The sequence below is a fragment of the Gorilla gorilla genome, chromosome 5 (assembly GCF_029281585.2).
Source record: "Gorilla gorilla gorilla isolate KB3781 chromosome 5, NHGRI_mGorGor1-v2.1_pri, whole genome shotgun sequence".
Lineage (NCBI taxonomy): Eukaryota > Metazoa > Chordata > Mammalia > Primates > Hominidae > Gorilla > Gorilla gorilla.
In genome coordinates this window covers 82,650,908-82,671,864 of record NC_073229.2, presented here as the reverse complement: position 1 = coordinate 82,671,864, position 20,957 = coordinate 82,650,908, and positions in this window count along the sequence as shown.

Sequence of the window (20,957 nt, the reverse complement as noted above, 5' to 3'; positions counted from 1 at the left end):
TCCAACTGCTCAATGAAAAGAAAAGCTCAACTCTGTGAGTTAAATGCACACATCACAAAGAAGTATCTGAGAATGCTTCTGTCTAGTTTTATGTGAAGGTATTTGCTTTTCCAACGTAGGCCTGAAAGCACTCCAAATATCCATATTCAGATTCTACAAAAAGAGTGTTTTAAATCTGCTCTATCAAAAGAAAAGTTCAACTCTGTGGGTTGAATGCACACATCACAAAGAAATTTCTGAGAATGCTTCTTCTAGTTTTTATGTGAAGATATTTCCTTTTCCACCATAGCCCTCAAAGGGCTCCAAATATCCATTTGTAGATTCTACAAAAAGAGTGTTTCAATACTGCTTAATGAAAAGAGATGTTCAAATTTGTAAGTTGAATGCACACATCACAAAGAAGTATCTGAGAAAGCTTTTGTCTAGGTTTCATGGGAAGATATTTCCTTTTCCGCCATAGGCATCAAGGTGCTCCAAATAGCCACTTGCAGATTCCACAAAAAAAGTGTTTCAAAACTGCTCTGTCAAAAGAAAGATTCAACTCCGTGAGTTGAATGCACACATCACAAACAAGTTTCAGAGAATGTTTCTGTCTAGTTTTTATGTGAAGATATTTCCTTTTCAGCTACAGGCTTCAAAGTGCTCCACATAAACACTTGCACATACTACAAAAAGAGTATTTCCAAACTGCTCAATCAAAAGAAACATTCAAATCTGTGAGATGAATGCACACATCACAAAGAAGAATCTGAGAATTCTTCTCTCTAGTTTTTATGGAAAGATACTTCCTTTTCCACCAAAGGCCTCAAAGCAGTACAAATATCCACAGGCAGATTATGCAAAAAAGAGTGTTTCAAAACTGCTCAATCAAAAGACAGGTTCAACTCTGTGAGTTGATTGCACACATCACAAGGAGTTTCGGAGAATGTTTCTGTCTAGTTTTTGTGTGAAAATATTTCGTTTTCCAACTTAGGCCTCAAACGGAACAAAATATCCTCTTGCACATTATACAAAAATAGTGTTTCAAAACTGCTCTGTCAAAAGAAAGGTTCAACTCTGTGAGTTGAATGCACACATCACAAAGAAGTTTCTGAGAATGCTTCTGTCTAGTTTTTATGTGAAGATATTCCCATTTCCACCAAAGGCCTCAACGCGCTCCAAGTGTCCACTTGCAGATTCTACAAAAAGACTGTGTCAAAACTGCTCTATCAAAAGAAAGGTTTAACTCTGTGATTTGAATGCACACATCACAAAGTAGTTTCTGAGAATGCTTCTGTCTAGTTTTTCTGTGAAGGTATCCCGTTTCCACCATAGGCCTCAAACCTCTCCAAATATCCACTTGCAGATTCTACAAAAAGAGTGTCTAAAAACTGCTCTATCAAAAGGAAGGTTCGACTCTGTGAGTTGAATGCACACAACACAAAGAAGTTTCTGAGAATGCTTCTGTCTCGTTTCTTTGTGAGGATATTTCCTTTCCCACTACAGGCCTCAAAGTGCTCCAAATGTGCACTTGCAGATTCTACAAAAAGAGTGCTTCAAAACTGGTATATCAAAAGAAAGGTTCAACTCTGTGAGTTCAATGAACTCATCACAAAGAAGTTTCTGAGTATGCTTCTGTCTAGTTTTTATGTGATGATATTCCCATTTCCACTGAAGGCCTCAAAGCGGTCCAAGTATCTACTTGCAGAAACTGCAAAAAGAGTGTTTCAAAAATGCTCTATCAAAAGGAATGTTCAACACTGTGAGTTGAATGCAAACATCACAAAGTAGTTTCTGAGAATGCTTCTGTCTGGTTTTTATATGAAGAAATTTCCTTTTCTACCAGAGGCCTCAAAGCACTCCAAATAACCACTTGCAGATTCTACAAAAAGAATGTTTCAAAACTGCTCTATCAAAAAAAGGGTTCAACTCCGTGAGTTGAATGCAAACATCACAAAGCAGTTTCTGAGAATGCTTCTGTCTAGTTTTTATTTTTTATTTTTTATTTTTTATTTTAATTTATTTATTTTTTTTGAGACGGAGTCTTGCTTTGTCGCCCAGGCTGGAGTGCAGTGGCGCGATCTCGGCTCACTGCAAGCTCCACCTCCTGGGTTCACGCCATTCTCCTGCCTCAGCCTCCCGAGTAGCTGGGACTACAGGCGCCCACTACCACGCCCGGCTAATTTTTTGTATTTTTAGTAGAGACGGGGTTTCACCGTGTTAGCCAGGATGGTCTCGATCTCCTGACCTCGTGATCCACCCACCTCAGCCTCCCAAAGTGCTGGGATTACAGGCGTGAGCCACCGCACCCGGCCCTGTCTAGTTTTTATATGAAGATATTTCCTTTTCTATCATAGGCCTCAAAGCACTCCAAATATCCACTTGCACATTATACAAAAAAAGGGTTTCAAAGCTGCTCTATCAAAAGAAAGGTTTAACTCTGTGATTTGAATGCACACAACACAAAGAAGTGATGGTGAATGCTTCTGTCTAGTTTTTATGTGAAGATATTTCTTTTTCCAACATAGGCATCAAAGCGCTCCCAATATCCACTTGCAGATCCTACAAAAAGAGTGTTTCAAAACTGCTCTATCAAAAGAAACGATCAACTTTGTGAGTTCAATGCACACATCAGAAAGAAGTTTCTGAGAATGCTTCTGTCTAGTTTTTATGTGAAGATATTTCATTTTCAAGCATAGGCCTCAAAGCGCTCCAAATATCCACTTGCAGATTCTACAAAAAGAGTGTTTCAAAACTGCTCAGTCAAAAGAATGGTTCAACTCTGTGAGACGAATGCACACATCATAAAGACATTTCTCAGAGTGCTTCTGTCTAGTTTTTATGTGAAGATATTTCCTTTCCTACCATAAGACTCAAGGCGCTCCAAATATTCACTTGCAGATTCTAAAAAAAGAGTTTTTCAAAACTGCTCAAATATAAGATAGATTCAACTCTGTGAGATGAATGCACTCATCACAAAGAAGTTTCTCAGAATGCTTCTTTCTGGTTTTTATGTGAAGATATTTCCTTTTCAGCTACAGGCTTCAAAGTGCTCCACATAAACATTTGCAGATACTACAAAAAGAGTATTTCCAAACTGCTCAATCAAAAGAAACATTCAATCTGTGAGTTGAATGCACACATCACAAAGAAGAATCTGATAATTCTTCTCTGTAGTTCTTATGGAAAGATACTTCCTTTTCCACTAAAGGCCTCAAAGCAGTACAAATATCCACAGGCAGATTATGCAAAAAGAGTGTTTCAAAACTGCTCAATCAAAAGACAGGTTCAACTCTGTGAGTTGATTGCACACATCACAAAGGAGTTTCAGAGAATGTTTCTGTCTAGTTTTTATATGAAGATATTTCCTTTTCTATCATAGGCCTCAAAGCACTCCAAATATCCACTTGCACATTATACAAAAATAGTGTTTCAAAACTGCTCTATCAAAAGAAAGGTTCAACTCTGTGATTTGAATGCACACAACACAAAGAAGTGATGGTGAGTGCTTCTGTCTAGTTTTTATGTGAAGATATTTCTTTTTCCAACATAGGCCTCAAAGCGCTCCCAATATCCACTTGCAGATTCTACGAAAAGAGTGTTTCAAAACTTCTCTATCGAAAGAAATGATCAACTTTGTGAGTTCAATGCACACATCACAAAGAAGTTTCTGAGAATTGCTTCTGTCTACTTTTTATGTGAAGATATTTCATTTTCAAGCATAGGCCTCAAAGCGCTCCAAATATCCACTTGCAGATTCTACAAAAAGAGTGTTTCAAAACTGTTCTATCAGAAGAAAGGCTCAACTCTGTGAGTTGAATGCACACATCAAAAAGAAGTTATGGAGAATGCTTCCGTCTAGTTTTTATGTGAAGGTATTTCGTTTTCCACCGTAGGCCTTAAAGCGCTCCAAATATCCACTTGCAGATTCTACAAAAAGAGTGTTTCAAAACTACTCTATCAAAAGAAAGTTTCATCTCTGTGAGTTGAATGCACAGAATACAAAGAAGTTTCTGCGAATGCTACTGTCTAGTGTTTATGTGAAGATATTTCATTTTCCAACATAGGCCTCGAAGGGAACCAAATATCCACTTGCAGATTCTACAAAAAGAGTGTTCCAAAACTGCTCAATCAAAAGAAACGTTCAACTCTGTGAGTTGAATGCACACATCACAAAGAAGTTATGGATAATGCTTCTGACTGGTTTTTATGTGAATATATTTCAATTTCCACCGTAGGCCTCAAAGCGCTCCAAATACCAAATTGCAAATTGTAGAAAAAGAGTGTTTCAAAACTGCTCTCTCAAAAGAAAGGTTCAACTCTGTGAGATGAATGCCCACATCTCAAAGAAGTTTCTGAGAATCCTTCTGTCTAATTTTTATGTGAAGATATTTGCTTTTCCACCATAGGCCTCAAAGCGCTCCAAATATCCCCTTGCAGATTCTACAAAAGAAGTGTTTCAAAACTGCTCTATCAAAAGAAAGGTTTAGCTCTATGAGTTGAATGCACACATCACAAAGTAGTTATGGAGAATGCTTCTGTCTAGTTGTTATGTGAAGATATTTCCTTTTTCACCATAGGCCTCAAAGCCATCCAATTATCCACTTGCAGATTCTACAAAAAGATTGTTTCAAAAATGCTCTATCAAAAGAAAGGTTCAGCTCTGTGAGTTTAATGCACACATCACAAAGAAGTTTCAGAGAATCCTTCTGTCTAGTTTTTCTGTGAAGATATTTGCTTTTCCACCATAGGCCTCAAAGCCCTCCAAATATCCACTTGCAGATTCTACAAAAAGAGTGTTTCAAAACTGCTCAGTCAAAAGAATGGTTCAACTCTGTGAGATGAATGCACACAGCACAAAGACATTTCTCAGAATGCTTCTGTCTAGTTTTTATGTGAAGATATTTCATTTTCCAACATAGGCCTCAAAGGGAACAAAATATCTACTTGCAGATTCTACAAAAAGAGGCTTTCAGAACTTCTCTGTCCAAAGAAAGTTTCAACTGTGTGTTCAATGCACACATCACAAAGAAGTTTCTGAGATTTCTTCTGTCTAGTTTTTATGTGAACATATTTCCTTTTCCACCATAGACCTCACAACGCTCCAAATATCCACTTGCAGATTCTACAAAAAGAGTGTTTCAAAACTTCTCTCTCAAAAGAAAGGTTCAACTCTGTGAGTTAAATGCACACATCACAAAGAAATTTCTGAGAATGCTTCTGTCTAGTTTTTATGTGCAGATATTTTGTTTTCCAACATAGGCCTCAAAGCGTTCCAAATATCCACCTGCAGATTCTACAAAAAGAATGTTTCAAAACTGCTCTATCAAAAGAAAGTTTCAACTCTGAGTTGAATGTGCACATCACAAAGAAGTTTTCGAGAAAGCTTCTGTCTAGTTTTAATGTGAAGATATTCCAATTTCCGCCGCAGGCCTCAAGGCACTCCAAATATCCACTTGCAGGTTCTACAAAAAGAGTGTTTCATAACTGCTCTGTCAAAAGGAGTGTTCAACTCTGTAAGTTGAATGCACACAACACAAAGAAGTTTCTGAGAATGCTTCAATCTAGTTTCTATGTGAAGATATTTCCTTTTCCACCACAGGCCTCAAAGTGCTCCAAATGTCCACTTGCAGATTCTACAAAAAGAGGGTTTCTCAACTGCCCTATCCAAAGAAAGGTTCAACTCCGTGAGTTGAATGCACACATCACAAAGAAGTTTTGGTGAATGCTTCTGTCTAGTATTTATGTGAAGATACTTCATTTCCCAAAATAGGCCTCAAAGGGAACCAAATATCCACTTGCAGGTTCTGTAAAAAGAGTGTTTCAAAATTGCTCTAGCAAAAGAAAGGGTCAACTCTGTGGGTTGAATGTACATACAACAAAGAAGTTTCTGAGAATGCTTCTGTCTTGTTTTTCTGTGAAGATATTGCGTTCTCCAACATAAGCCTCTAAGGGAACAACATATCCACTTGCAGATTCTATAAAAAGAGTGTTTCAAAAATGCTTTATCAAAAGAAAGGTTCAACTCTGTGAGTTGAATGCACACATCAAAAAGAAGTTTCAGAGAATGCTTCTGTCTGGTTTTTATGTGAAGATATTTCCTTTTCCACCATAGGCTTCAAAGGGCTCGTAATATCCACTTATAGATTCTACAAAAAGAGTGTTTCAAAACTGCTCTATCAAAAGAAAGCTTCAACCCTGTGAGTTGAATGCACACGTCACAAAGTAGTTTCTGAGAATGCTTCTGTCTAGTTTTTTTGTGAAGATATTTTGTTTTCCAAGGTAGGCCTCAAAGGAAACAAAATATCCACTTGCAGATTCTACAAAAAGAGTGTTACTAAACGGCTCTCTCAAAAGAAAGTTTCAACTCTGTGAGTTGCACACATCAGAAAGAAGTTTCAGAGAATGATTCTGCCTAGTTTTTATGTGAAGATATTTCCTTTTCAACCATAGGCCTCAAAGTGCTCCAAATATCCACTTTCAGACTCTACAAAAAGAGTGTTTCAAAACTGCTCTATCAAAAGAAAGGTTCAGCTCGGTGTGTTGAATGCACACATTACAAAGAAGTTTCTGAAAATGCTTCCGTCTAGTTTTTATGTGAAGATATTCCCATTTCCACCAAAGGCCTCAACGTGCTCCAACTGTCCACTTGCAGATTCTACAAAAAGACTGTGTCAAAACTGCTCTATCAAAAGGAAGTTTCAACTCTGTGAGGTGAATACACACATCACAAAGTAGTTTCTGAGAATGCTTCTTTCTAGTTTTTATGTGAAGATATTCCCGTTTCCACCGTTGGCCTCAAAGCACTCCAAATTTCCACTTGCAGTTTCTACAAAAAGAGTGTTTCAAAACTGCTCTATCAAAAGGAAGGATCAAAACTGTGAGTTGAATACGCAAATCACAAGGAAGTTTCTGAGAATGCTTCTGTCTAGTTTTTATTTGAAGATATTTCCTTTTCTACCAGAGGCCTCAAAGCACTCCAAATATCCACTTGCAGATTGTACAAAAAGAGTGTTTCAAAACTGCTCTATCAAAAGAAAGGCTCAATTCTGTAAGTGGAACGCACACATCACAAATTAGTTTCTGAGAATGCTTCTGTCTAGTTTTTACATGAAGAAATTTCCTTTTCTACTATAGGCCTCAAAGCACTCCAAATATCCGCATGCAGATTCTCCAAAAAGAGTGTTTCAAATCTGTTCTATCAAAAGAAAGTTTTAACTGTTTGATTTGAATGCACACATGACAAAGAAGTTTCTGGGAATGCTTCTATCTAGTTTTTATGAGAAGATACTGCGTTTTCCAACATAGGCCTTAAACGGAACCAAATATCCACTTGCAGATTCTTCACAAAGAGTGTTTCAAAACTGTTCTACCAAAAGAAAGGTTCAACTCTGTGAGTTGAATGCACACATCACAAACAAGTTTTGGAGAATGCTTCTGTCTTGGTTTTATGTGAAGATATTTCCTTTTCCCCCATAGGCCCCAAAGCGCTCCAAATATCCACTTGCAGATTCTAGAAAAAGAGGGTTTCAAAACTGCTCTGTTAAAACAGATGTTGAAGTCTGTGAGTTGAGTGCACACAACAGGAAGAAGTTTCTGAGAATGTTTCTATCTAGTTTTCATGTGAAGATATTTCGTTTTCCAAAATAGGCCTCAAAGGGAACCAAATATCCACTTCTAGATTCTACAAAATAGTGTTTCAAAACTGCTCTCTCAAAAGAAAAGTTCAACTCTGTGAGCTGAATGCACACAACACTAAGAAGTTTCTGAGAATGCTTCCGTCTAGGTTTTATGTTAAGATATTTCATTTTCCAAAATAGGCCTCAAAGGGTACCAAATATCCTCTTGCAGATTCTACAAAAAGAGTGTTTCAAAAGTACCTTATCAAAAGAAAATTTCAACTCTGTGAGTTGAATGTACACATCACAAAGAAGTTTCTGAGAATGTTTGTCTAGTTTTTATGTGAAGATACTTCATTTTCCACCATAGGCCTCAATGTGCTCGTAATATCCACTTGCAGATTCTAGAAAAAGAGTGTTTCAAAACTGCTCTGTCAAAGAAATGTTCAACTCTGTGAGTTGAATGCACACATCACAAAGAAGTTTCTGAGAATGCCTATGTATAGTTTTTATGTGAAGTTATTTCCTTTTCCAACATAGGCCTCAAAGGGAACAAAATATCGACTTGCAGATCCTACTAAGAGAGTGTTTCAAAACTGCTCTATCAAAAGAAAGCTTCAATTCTGTGAGTTCAATGCACACATCACAAGGAAGTTTCAGAGAATGCTTCTATCTAGTTTTTATGTGAAGATAATTCCTTTTCCACCCTACGCCTCAAAGCTCTCCAAATATCCACTTGCAGATTCTACCAAAAGAGTGATTCAAATCTGTTTTATCAAAAGAAAAGTTTAACTCTGTGAGTTGAATGCACACATCACAAAGAAGTTTCTGATTATGCTTCTGTTTAGTTTTTATGTGAAGATATTTCGTTTTCCAAAATACACCTCAAAGGGAACGAAATATCCACTTACAGATCCTACAGAAAGTGTGTTCCAAAACTGCTCTATCAAAAGAAAGGTTCAACTCTGTGAGTTGAATTCACTCATCACAAAGAAGTTTGTGAGAATGCTTCTGTCTACTTTTTTTCTAAAGATATTTCATTTTCCAACATTGGCCTCAAAGAGTACCAAATATCCTCTTGCAGATTCTACAAAAACAGTGTTTCAAAACTGCTCTACCAAAAGAAAGGTTTAACTCTGTGAGTTGAATGCACACATCACGAAGTAGTTTCTGAGAATGCTTCTGTTTAGTTTTTGTGTGAAGATATTTCCTTTTACACCAGAGACCTCAAAGCGCTCCAAATATCCACTTGCAGATACTTCAAAATGAGTGTTTCAAAACTGCTCTATCAAAAGAAAGCTTCAAACCTGTGAGTTGAATGCACACATCACAAAGGAGTTTCTGAGAATGCTTCTTTCTAGTTTTTATGTGCAGATATTTAATTTTCCAACATAGGCCACAAAGGGAATAAAATATCCACTTGCAGATTCTACAAAAAGAGTGTTTCTAAACTCTTCTATCAAAAGAGATGTTCAACTCTGTGAGTTGAATGGGCACAACACAAAGAAGTTTCTGAGAATGCTTCTGTCTAGTTTTCATGTGAATATATTTCCTTTTCCAAAATAGGCCTCAAAGCGCTCCAAATATCCACTTGCAGACATTACAAAGAGAATTTGAAAACTGCTCTATCAAAAGAAAGATTCAACTCCGTGAGTTGAACGCACACATCACAAAGAAGTTTCTGAGACTGCTTCAGTCTCGTTTTTATGTGAAGATATTTCCTTTTCTGCAATAGGCCTCAAAACACTCCAAATATCCACTTGCAGATTCTACAAAAAGAGTGTTTCAAAACTGCTCTATCAAAAGAAATATTCAACTCTGTGCATTGAATGCACACATCACAAAGTAGTTTCTGAGAATGCGTCTGTCTAGTTACTATGTGAAGATATTTCCTGTTCCACCACAGGCCTCAAGGCGCTCGAAATATCTACTTGCAGATTCTACAAAAAGAGCATCTCAAAACTGTGCAATCAAAAGAAAGGTTCAACTCTGTGAGATGAATGCACACAGCACAAAGAAGTTCCTGAGAATGCTTCTATCCAGATTTTATGGGGAGATATTTTGTTTTCCTCAAAGGGAACAAAATATCCACTTGCAGATTCTACAAAAGGGTTTTTCAAAACTGCTCTATCAAAAGAAAGGTTCAACCCTGTCAGTTGAATGCACACATCACAAAGAAGTTTCTCAGAATGCTACTATCTAGTTTTTATGTGAAGATATATCCTTGTCCAACATAGGAATCAAAGGGAACCAAATATCCAATTGCAGATTCTTCAAAAAGAGTGTATCAAAACTGCTCTATCAAAAGAATGTTTCAATTCTCTGAGTTGAATGCACACATCACAAAGCAGTTTATGAGAATGCTTCTGTCTAGTTTTTATATGAAGATATTTCCCTTTCTACCAAAGGCCTCAAAGCACTCCAAATATCCACTTGCAGATACTACAAAAAGAGTGTATGAAAACTGCTCTATCAAAAGGAAGATTCAACTCTCTGAGGTCAATGCACACATCAGAAAGAAGTTTCTGAGAATGCTTCTCTCTAGTTTTTATGTGAAGATATTCCCGTTTCCACCGTCGGCCTCAAAGTGCTCCAAATATCCACTTGTAGACTCCACAAAAAGAGTGTTTCAAAACTGCTCTATCAAAAGGAATGTTCAACTCTGAGATTTGAATGCCACATCGTAAAGACGTTTCTGAGAATGCTTCCGTCTAATTTCCACTTGAAGATATTTCCTTTTCCACTGCAGGCCTCAAAGCACTCCAAATGTTCACTTGAAGATTTTGCAAAAAGAGTGTTTCAAAACTGCTCTCTCAAAAGAAAGCTTCATTTCTGTGAGTTGAATGCACACATCGCAAAGAAGTTACTGGGAATTCTTCTGTCTAGTTTTTATGTGAAGATATTCCCGTTTCCACCGAAGGCCTCAAAGCACTCCAAATATCCACTTGCAGATTCTACAATAAGAGTGTTTCAAAACTGCTATATCAAAGGATGGTTCAATTCCCTGACTTGAATGCACACATCACAAAGAAGTTTCTGAGAATGCTTCAGTCTAGTTTTTATGTGAAGATATTTCCTTTTCCTCCACATGCCTCAAAGCGCTCCAAATGTCCACTTGCAGATTCTACAAAAAGAGTGTTTCAAAACTGCTCTATTAAAGAAATGTTCAACTCTGTGTGTTGAATACACACATCACAAAGGGGTTTCTTAGAATACTTCTCTCTACTTTTTTTGTGAAGATATTCCATTTCAACCGTAGGCCTCAACACGCTCCAAATATCCACTTGCAGATTCTACAAAAAGAGTGTTTCAAAACTGCTCTATCAAAAAGAAGGTTCAACTCTCTCAATTGAATGAACTCATCACAAAGGAGTTTCTGAGAATGCTTCTGGCTAGTTTCAATGTGAAGACATTCCCGTTTCCACTGTAGTCCTCTAAGTGCTACAAACATCCACTTGTAGCTTCTACAATAAGAGCGTTTCAAAACTGCTTTATCAAAAGGAATGTTCAACTCTGTGAGTTGAATGCAGACATCACAAAGTAGTTTCTGAGAATGCTTCTGTCTACTTTTTATGTGAAGATATTCCCGTTTCCACTGAAGGCCTCAAAGCGCTCCAAATATCCACTTGCAGATTCTAAAAAATGACTGAAAACTGCTCTATCAAAAAGAAGGTTCAAATCTATGAGTTGAATGCACACATCAAAAAGGCGTTTCTGAAAATGTTACTGTCTAGATTTTTGTGAAGATATTTCCTTTTCCAACACAGGCCTCAAAGTGCTCCAGATGTCCAATTGAAGATTCTACAAAAAGAGTGTTTCAAACCTGCCCTATTAAAAGGAAGGATCAAATCTGTGAGTTGAATGCACACATCACAAATTTGTTTCTGAGAATACTTCTGCCTAGTTTTTATATGAAGATATTCCCGTTTCCAGCGAAGGCCTCAAAGTGATCCGAATATCTACCTGAAGATTCTACAAAAAGAGTGTTTCAAAACTTCTCTATCAAAAGAAAATTTCAACTCTGTGAGTTGAATGCACACATCAAAAAGTGGTTTCTGAGATGCTTCTGTCTAGTTTTTTATGAAGAAATTTACTTTTCTACAATTGGCCTCAAAGCAATCAAAATATTCACTTGCAGATTCTACAAAAAGAGTGTTTGAAAACTGCTCTATCAAAAGAAAGGTTCAAATCTGTGAGTTGAATGCACACATAACAAATTAGTTTCTGAGAATACTTCTGTCTAGTTTTTATATGAAAATATTTTCTTTTCTACCATTGCCTTCAAAGCGATGCAAATGTCCACTTGCAGATTCTACAAAAAAAGTGTATCAAAACTGCTCTATCAAAAGGAAACTTCAACCCTCTGAGTTGAATGTACACATCACAAAGAAGTTTCTGAGATTGCTTCTATCTTATTTTTATGTGAAGATACTTCCTTTTCCTCGATGGGCCTCATAGCACTCCAAATATCCACTTGCAGATTCTACAAAAAGTGTTTCAAAACTGCTCTATAGAAAGGAAGGTTCAACTCTGTGAGTGGAATGCACACTGCACAAAGAAGTTTCTGAGAATGCTTCTGTCTAGTTTCTATGTGAAGATATTCCTGTTTCCACCTTAGGCCTCAAAGCGCTGCAAATATCCACATGCAGATTCTACAAAAAGATTGTTTCAAAACTGCACTATCAAAAGGAAGTTTCATCTCTGGGAGTTCAATGCACATATCACAAAGAAGTTTCTTAGAATGTTTCTGTCTATTTTATGTGAAGATATTCCCGTTTCCACCAAAGGCCTCCAAGCGCTCCAAATATACACTTGCAGATTCCTCAAAAAGAGTGTTTCAAAACTGCTCTATCAAAAGAAAGGTTCAACTCGGTGAGTTGAATGCACACATCACAAGTAGTTTATGAGAATGCTTCTGTCTAGTTTTTATATGAAGATATTTCCTTTTCTACCAGAGGCCTCGAAACGCTCCAAATATCCACTTTCATATTCTACAAAAAGAGTGTTTCAAAACTGCTCTATAAAAAGGAAGGTTCAACTCTGTGAGTTGAATGCACACATCACAAAGAAGTTTCTGAGAATGGTTCTGTCTTGTTTTTATATGAAGATATTCCTGTTTTCACCGTAGGCCTCAAAACACTCAAAATATCCACTTGCAGATTCTACAAAAAGAGTGTCCCAAAACTGCCCTATCAAAAGGAAGTTTCAACTCTGTGAGTTGAATGCACAACTCACAAAATAGTTTCTGAGAATGTTTCTGTCTAGTTTTTATGTGACGATATTCCCGTTTCCACCAAAGGCCTCAAAGCGTTCCAAATATCCACTTGCAGATTCTACAAAAAGAATGTTTCAAAACTGCTTTATCAAAAGGAATGTTCAACCCTGTGAGTTGAATGCAAACATCACAAAGTAGTTTCTTAGAATGCTTATGTCTTCTTTTATATTAATATATTTGCTTCTCTACTATAGGCTTCAAAGCGCTCCAAATATCCACTTGCAGATTCTACAAAATGAGTGTTTCAATGCTGCTCTATCAAAAGAAAGGTTCAACTCTGTGAGTTGAACGCACATATAAGAAAGAAGTTTCAGAGAATGCTTCTATCTAATTATTATGTGAAGATATTCCCTTTTCCACCATAGGCCTCAAAGCGCTCCAAATATCCACTTGCAGATTCTACAAAAATAGTTTTTCAAAACTGCTCTATCAAAAGGCAGGTTCAACTCTGTGATTTGAATGCACACATAACAAAGACGTTTCTGAGAATGCTTCTGACTAGTTTTAATGTGAATATACTCCCGTTTCCACCACAGACAACAAAGCGGTCCAAATATACACTTGCAGATTCTACAAATAGAGTGTTTCAAACCTGTTCTATCAAATGGAAGGTTCAACTCTGTGAGTAGAATGCACACATCACAAAGGAGTTTCTGAGAATGCTTCTGTCTAGTTTTATATGAAGATATTTCCTCTTCCACCACAGGCCTCAAAGCTCTCCAAATGTCCATTTGAAGATACTACAAAAAGTGTGTCTCAAAACTGCTCTATCAAAAGGAAGGTTCAACTCTGAGAGTCGAATGCAGACATCACAAAGTAGTTTCTGAGAATGCTTCTGTCTAGTTTTTATATGAAGATATTTCCGTTTCCACAGAAAGCCTCAAAGTGCTTCAAATATCCACTTGCAGATCATACAAAAAGAGTGTTTCAAAACTCCTCTATCAAAATGAAGGTTCAATTCTGTAAGCTGAATGCACACATCAAAAAGAAGTTTCTGAGAATGGTTCTGTCTAGTTTATATGTGAAGATATTTCCTTTTTCACCACAGGCCTCAAAACCCTCCAAATGTTCACTTGCAGATTCTACAAAAAGAGTGTTTCAAAACTGTTCTATCAAAAGGAAGTTTCAAATTTGTGAGCTGAATGCACACATCACAAAGAAGTTTCTGAGAATGTTTCTGTCTAGTTTTTATTCGAAGATTTTCCCGTTTAAAAGGAAGTCCTCAAAGCGGTCCAAATATCTACTTGCAGATTCTACAAAAACAGTGTTTAAAAACTTCTCTATCAAAAAGAGGGTTGAACTCTGTGAGTTGAATGCACACAACACAAAGAAGATTCTGAGAATGCTTTTGTCTAGTTTTCATATGAAGATTCTTCCTTTTCTACCACAGGCTTCAAAGCGCTACAAATGTCCACTTGCAGATTCTACACAAAGAGTGTTTCAAAACTACTCTATCAAAAGAAAGATTCAACTCTGTGAGTTGAATGCACACATCAAAAAGAAGTTACTGAGAATGCTTCTGTCTGGTATTTATGTGAAGATATTCCCGTTTCCAGTGAAGGCCTCAAAGCGGTCCAAATACCCACTTGCAGATCCCACAAAAAGAGCGTTTCAGAATTGCTCTATCAAAACGAATGTTCAACTCTCTGAGTTGAATGCAAACATCACAAAGAAGTTTCTGAGAATGCTTCTGTCTAGTTTTTATATGAAGATATTTCCTTTTCCACCATAGGCCTCAAAGGGCTCCAAATATCCACTTGCAGATCCTACAAAAAGAGTGTTGCAAAACCGTTGAAACAAAAGGAAGGTTCAACTCTCTGAGTTGAATGTACATATCACAAAGAAGTTTCTGAGAATGTTGTTTTCTAATTTTTATGTGAAGATATTTCCTTTTCCCACATAGGCCTCAAAGGGAACTAAATATCCACTTGCAGATTCCACAAAAAAAGTGTATCATAACTGCTCTGTCAAAAGGAAGGTTCAACTCTGTGAGGTGAATGCACACATCACAAAGAAGTATCTGAGAATGCGTCTGTCTGCTTTTAATATGAAGATAATTCCTTTTTTTACAATTGGCACCAAAGTACTCCAACTATCCATTTGCAGATTCTACAAAAAGAGTGTTTCAAAACTGCTCTACGAAGAGAAAGGTTCAACTCTGAGAGTTGAATGCACACATCACAAAGGAGTTTCTGAGAATGTTTATTTTTGGTTTTCATGTGAAGATATTCCCGTTTCCAACGAAAGCCTCAAAGCGGTCCAAATATCCCCTTGCAGATTCTACAAAAAGAGCGTTTCAAAACTGCTCTATCAAAAGGAATGTTCAACTCGGTGAGTTGAATGCACACATCAGAAAGAATTTTCTGAGAATGCTTCTGTCTAGTTTTTACGTGATGATATTTCCTTTCTACAATACAACTCAAAGTGCTCCAAATATACAGTGGCAGATTCTACCAAAACAGTGTTTCCAAACTGCTCTATCAAAAGGAAGATTCAACTCTGTGAGTTGAATGCACACATCACAAAGAGGTTTCTGAGAATACTTCTGTCTAGTTTTTATTGGAAGACATTCCGGTTTCCAATGAAGGCCTCAAAGCGGTCCAAATATCCACTTGAAGATTCCACAAAAGAAGTGCTACAAAACTGCTCTAACAAAAGGAATGTTAAACTCTGTGAGTTGAATGCAAACAACACAAAGTAGTTTCTGAGAATGCTTTTGTCTAGTTTTTATATGAATATATTTCCTATTCTAAAATACACCTCAAAGCGCTCTAAATATCCATTTGCAAATTCTACAAAAAGAGTGTTTGAAAACTGCTCTATCAAAAGGAAGGTTCAATTATGTGAGTTGAATGCACACATCCCAAAGTAGTTTCTGAGAATGATTCTGTCTAGTTTTTATATGAAGACATTTCTTTTTCCACCATAGGTCTCAAAGCACTCTAAATTTCCACTTGGAAATTCTACAAAAAGAGTGTTTCAAAACTGCTCTATAGAAAGAAATGTTCAACTCTGTGAGGTTAATGCACACATCACAAAGTAGTTTCTGAGAATTATTCTGTCTAGTTTCTCTATGAAGATATTTCCTTTTCTGCCATAGGCCTCAAAGCACCCTAAATATCCACTTGATAATTCTACAAAAACAGTCTTTCAGAACTGCTCTATCGAAAGGAAAGTTCAACTGTGTGAGTTGAATGCACACATCACAAAGATGTTTCTGAGAATTCTTCTGTGCAGTTTTTACATGAAGAAATTCCCGTTTTCATCGAAGGCCTCAAAGAGGTGCAAATATCCACTTGCAGATCCTACAAAGAATTTTACAAAACTGCTCTATCAAAACGAATGTTCAACTCTGTGAGTTGAATGCAAACATCACAAAGTAGTTTCTGAGAATGCTTCTGTCTCGTTTTTCTATGAAGATATTCCTTTTTCTACCATAGTCCCCAAAGCTCTCTAAATATCCACTTGCAAATTCTACAAAAAGAGTGTTTCAAAACTTCTCTATCAAAACGAAGGTTCAAATCTGTGAGATGAGTGCAGACATCACAAAGATGTTTCTGAGAATAATTCTGTCTATTTTTTATGTGAAGATACTTCCGTTTCCAAATAAGGCCTCACAGAGCTCCATATGTCCTCTTGCAGATATTTCAAACAGAGTCTTTCAGAACTGCTCTATCAAAAGAAAGTTTAAACACTGTGAGTTGAACACACACATCAGAAATTAGTTTCTGAGAATGATTCTGTCTAGGTTTTATATGAAGTGATATCCTTTTCTACCATAGGCCTCAAAGCGCTCAAAATATCCACTTGCAAATTCTACAAAAAGAATGTTTCAAAACTGCTCTATCAAAAGGAAGGTTCAACTCTGTGAGATGAGTGCAGACATAACTAAGAAGTTTCTGAGAATACTTCTATCTAATTTTTATGTGAAGATATTCCCGTTTCCAAGGAAGGCTTCAAAGCGCTCCAAATATCCACTTGCAGACTTTACAAACAGGGTGTTTCAAAACTGCCCTATCAAAAGAAAGGTTAAACTCTGTGAGTTCAATGCACACATCACAATGTAGTTTCTGAGAATGATTCTGTCTAGTTTTTATATGAAGATATTTCCTTTTCTACCATAGGGTTCAAAGCCCGCTAAATACACACTTGCAAATTCTACAAAAAGATTGTTTCAAAACTGCTCTATCAGAACAACGGTTAAACTCCGTGAGTTTAACGCATACATCCAAAGTAGTTTCTGAGAATGACTCTGTCTAGTATTTATATGAAGATATTTCCTTTTCTACCATATGCCTCCAAGCGCTCTACACATTCACTTGGAAATTCTACAAAAAGAGTTTTTCAAAAGTGCTCTATCGAAAGGTAGGTTCAGCTCTGTCAGTTGAATGCACACATCGAAAGGAAATTTTTGAGAATTCTTCTGTCTAGTTTTATATGGAGAATTCCCGTTTCCAACGAAGGCCTCAAGGAGGTCCAAATATCCACTTGCAGATTCTACAAAAAAAGTGTTTCAAAACTGCTCTATCAAGAGGAATGTTCAACTCTGTGAGTTTAATCAAAGATCAAAAAGCAGTTTCTGAGGATGCTTCTGTCTAGTTTTTATGTGAAGATATTTCCTTTTATGCCATAGGCCTCAAAGGGCTCTAAATATCCACCTGCAAATTCTACAAAAAGAGTGTTTCAAAACTGCTCTATCAAAAGAAATGTTAAACTCTCTGAGTTGAACGCACACATCATGAAGTAGTTACTGAGAATTATTCTCCCCAGTTTTTACATGAAGATATTTCATTTTCTACCATAGGCCACAAATCACTCTAAATTTCCACTTGGAAATTGTACAAAAAGAGTGTTTCAAAACTCCTCTATCGAAAGGAAGGTTCATCACCCTGAGTTCAATGCGCATATCACAAAGATGTTTCTGAGAATTCTTCTGTCTCGTTTTTATAGAAGAAATTCCCGTTTCCAAAGAAGTCCTCAAAGAGGTCCACATATCCACATGCAGATGCTACAAAAGGAGTGTTACAAAACTGCTCTATCAAAAGGAATGCTCAACTCTGTGAGTTGAATGCAAACATCACAAAGTAGTTTCCGAGAATGATTCTGTGTAGTTTTTCTATGAAGATATTTCCTTTTCTACCATAGGCCCCATAGCGCTCTAAATATCCACTTGCAAATTCTACGAAAAGAGTGTATCAAAACTGCTCTATAAAAAGGAAGGTTCAACTCTGTGAGTTGAGTGCAGACATCAAAAAGAAGTTTCTGAGAATACTTCTGTCTAATTTTTATGTGAAGATATACCCGTTTCCAAAGAAGGCCTCAAAGCGCTCCAAATATCCACTTGCAGAGAATACAAACACAGTGTTTCAAAACTGTTCCATCAAAAGAAAAGTTAAACTCTGTGAGCCGAAAGCACACATTACAAAGTAGTTTCTGAGAATGATTCTGTCTAGTTTTTCTGTGAAGAAATTTCCTTTTCTACCTTAGGCTTCAAAGTCCTCTAAATACACACCAGCAAATTCTACAAAAACAGTGTTTCAAAACTGGTCTATCAAAACAAATGTTAAACTCTGTGAGTTAAACGCACACATCACAAAATAGTTTCTGAGAATGATTCTGTCTAGTTTTTCTATGATGTTATTTCCTTTTATGCCACAGACCTCCAGGCGCTCTAAACATTCACTTGGAAATTCTACAAAAAGAGGGTTTCAAAACGTCTCTATCAAAAGGAAGGCTCAAATCTGTGAGTTGAATGCACACATCACCAAGTAGTTTCTGAGAATTCTTCTGTCTAGTTTATTTGTGAAGAATTTCCCCTTTCCAACGAAGGCCTCAAAGACGTCCAAATATACTCTTGCAGTTTCTACAAAAAGAGTGTTTCAAAAACTGCTCTATCAAAGGGAATGTTGAACTCTGTGAGTTGATGCAAATATTACAAAGTAGTTTCTGACAATGCTTCTGTCTAATTTTTATGTGAAGATATTGCCTTTTCCACCATATGCCTCAAAGCGCTCTAAATATACACTTGCAAATTCTACAGAAAGAATGTTTCAAAACTGCTCTAAGAAAAGCAAGGTTCAACTCTATTAATTGAATGCACACATCTGAAAAAGTTTCTGAGAATTCTTCTGTCTAGTTTTTATGTGAAGAAATTCCCCTTTCCAATGAAGGCCTCAAAGAAGTCCGAATGTCAACTTGCAGATTCTACAAAAAGAGTGTTTCAAAACTACTCTATCAAAGGGAATGTTGAACTCTGTGAGTTGAATGCAAACATCACAAAGTACTTTTTGAGAATGCTTTTGTCTAGTTTTTATGTGAAGATAGTGCCCTTTCTACCACAGGCCTTCAAGCGCTCTACATATACACCTGCAAATTCTACAAAAAGAGTGTTTCAAAACTCCTCTATCAAAAGAAAGCTTAAACTCTGTGAGTTGAAAGCACACATCACAAAGTAGTTTCTGAGAATGATTCTGTCTCGTTTTTATATGAAGATATTTCCTTTTCTTCCATAGGCCACAGAGTGCTGTAAATGTCCACGTGGAAATTCTACAAAAAGAGTGTTTCAAAACTGCTCTATCAAAAGGAAGGATCAACTCTCTGAGTTGAATGCAGACATCACAAAGAAGTTTCTGAGAATACTTCTGTCTACCTTTTATGTAAAGATATTACCGTTTCCAAAGAAAGCCTCAAAGCTTTCCAAAAATCCACTTGCAGACTTTACAAACAGAGTGTTTCAAAACTGCTCTAGCAAAAGAAAGGTTAAACTCTGTGAGTTGAACTCACACGTCACAAAGCAGTTTCTGAGAAAGAGTCTATCTTGTTTTTATATGAAGATATTTCCTTTTCTACCATTGGCTTCAAATCGCTCTAAATATATAGTTGGAAATGCTACAAAAAGAGTTTTTCAAAACTACTCTATCAAAAGGAAGGTACAACTCTGTGAGTTGAATGCACACATCACAAAAAGTTTTGGAGAATTCTTCTGTCTAGTTTTTATGTGAAAAAATTCCTGTTTCCAACGAAGGCCTCAAAGAGGTCCAAATATCCACTTGCAGATTCTACAAAAAGAGTGTTTCAAACGTGCTCTATCAAAAGGAATGTTGAACTCTGTGAGGTGAATGCAAACATCAAAAGTAGTTTCTGAGAATGCTTCTGTCTAGTTTTTATATGGTCATATTTCCTTTTCTACCATAGGCCTCAAAGCCCTCTAAATACACAATTGCAAATTCTACAAAAAGAGTGTTTCAAAACTGCTCTAGCAAAAGAAAGGTTAAACTCTGTGAGTTGAACTCACACGTCACAAAGTAGTTTCTGAGAAAGAGTCTATCTTGTTTTTATATGAAGATATTTCCTTTTCTACCATTGGCTTCAAATCGCTCTAAATATACAGTTGGAAATGCTACAAAAAGAGTTTTTCAAAACTGCTCTATCAAAAGGAAGGTACAACTCTGTGAGTTGAATGCACACATCACAAAAAGTTTTGGAGAATTCTTCTGTCTAGTTTTTATGTGAAAAAATTCCCGTTTCCAACGAAGGCCTCAAAGAGGTCCAAATATCCACTTGCAGATTCTACAAAAAGAGTGTTTCAAACGTGCTCTATCAAAAGGAATGTTGAACTCTGTGAGGTGAATGCAAACATCAAAAGTAGTTTCTGAGAGTGCTTCTGTCTAGTTTTTATATGATCATATTTCCTTTTCTACCATAGGCCTCAAAGCCCTCTAAATACACAATTGCAAATTCTACAAAAAGAGTGTTTCAAAACTGCTCTATCAAAAGAAAGGTTAAACACTGTGAGTTGAACGCACACATCACAAAGTAGTTTCTGAGAATGATTCTGTCTAGTTTTTATGTGAAGATGTTACCTTTTCTACCATAGGCCTACAAGAGCTCTAAATATTCTCGTGGAAATTCTACAAGAAGAGGAATTCAAAACTGCTCTATGGAAAAGAAGTTTCAACTCTGTTTCAATACACACATTGCAAAGAAGTATCTGAGAATTCTTCTCTCTAGTTTTATATGAAGAAATCCCGTTTCCAAAGAAGTCCTCAGAAAGGTCCAAATATCCACTTGCTGATTCTACAAAT